This window comes from Arachis duranensis, chromosome 6 (genome assembly GCF_000817695.3).
Source record: "Arachis duranensis cultivar V14167 chromosome 6, aradu.V14167.gnm2.J7QH, whole genome shotgun sequence".
In the NCBI taxonomy this organism is placed as follows: Eukaryota; Viridiplantae; Streptophyta; class Magnoliopsida; order Fabales; family Fabaceae; genus Arachis; species Arachis duranensis.
Window position 1 is genome coordinate 32467298 of NC_029777.3, and position 1617 is coordinate 32468914.

The window sequence follows — 1617 nt, forward strand, 5'->3', positions numbered from 1 at the left end:
GGATTGAATGACTGTGACGAGCTTCAAACTCGCGATTGTGGGGCGTTAGTGACAGACGCAAAAGAATCACTAGATTCTATTCCAACATGATCGAGAACTGACAGATGAATAGCCGTGCTATGACAGAGCACTTTGAAAATTTTCACTGAGAGGACGGGACTGTAGCCATTGACAACGGTGACGCCCAACATACAGCTTGCCATGGAAATGAGTAAGAAGGATTGGATGAAGACAGTAGGAAAGCAGAGAGACGGAAGGGACAAAGCATCTCCATACGCTTATCTGAAATTTTCACCAATGAATTACATAAGTATCTCTATCTTTATTTTATGTTTTATTTATCTTTTAATCATTAATCCTCCATAACCATTTGAATCCGCCTGACTGAGATTTATAAGATGACCATAGCTTGCTTCATACCAACAATCTCCGTGAGATCGACCCTTACTCACGTAAGGTTTATTACTTGGACGACCCAGTGCACTTGCTGGTTAGTTGTGCGAAGTTGTGATAAAGAGTTCAGATTTCAATTGAGAGTACCATGTTGATGGCGCCATTGATGATCACAATTTCGTGCACCAAGTTTTTGGCGCCGTTGCCGAGGATTGTTTGAGTTTGGACAACTGACGGTTCATCTTATTGCTTAGATAGGTAATTTTATTTTATGTTTAAGCTTTTTTACTTTTCGAAAATTTTTCAAAAAATACAAAAAAATATTTCGTTTTGTTCTTCAGAGTTTTTAAAGAATGGATTCTAGAGTTTCATGATGATTTGTTGAAGTATGGCTGGCTGTGAAGCCATGTCTAATCTTTTGGACCGAGGTTTCAACTTATCATCACAAGAGCTTGTTGATTTCTATCAATTTTGCTGTTGTGAGCAATGATCTGCTAAATCTTGGCTGGCCATTGGCCATGTCTAGTGTTTTGGACCGGTGCTTTCACTGAAAGCTTGGCTGGCTATGAAGCCATGTCTAATTCCTGGACCGAAGTCTTAGACTAGCATTGCAATGATTCCTGGAATTTCATTAAGAATTTTGAACCCTTGTTTTTCTTTTCCACTCAATTTTCGAAAAAGCACAAAAAAAATTTTAAAATCTTAAAATCAAAAATATTTTTATGTTTCTTGTTTGAGTCTAGTGTCTAATTTTAAGTTTGGTGTCTTGCATGCATTGTTTGTTTGATCTTAGTTGCATTTTGATTATTCCTCATCATTAAAAATTCAAAAAAAAAATTTTTAATTTGTGTCTTTTCAAGTCAATAACACAGAGAATTGAAGATTCAGAACATGCAGCAGAGGAATTACACAGAAAAAGCTGGGCGTTCAAAACGCCCAGTGAAGAAGGAAAACTAGCGTTTAAACGCCAGCCAGGGTACATGGCTGGGCGTTTAACGCCCAAAAGGGTAGCATTTTGGGCGTTAAACGCCAGAATGATACAAGAGGGAAGATTTTGCTTTTAGTTCAAATTTTTTTTCAAGTTTTCATAATTTTTCAAAATCAAATTTTTTCAAACCATATCTTTTCAATCATATATTTTCAAAATCAATTTCTTTCCATTCTCAAAAATACTTGCCTACAATTAATGATTTGATTCAACATTTCAAGTATGTTGCCTTTTCT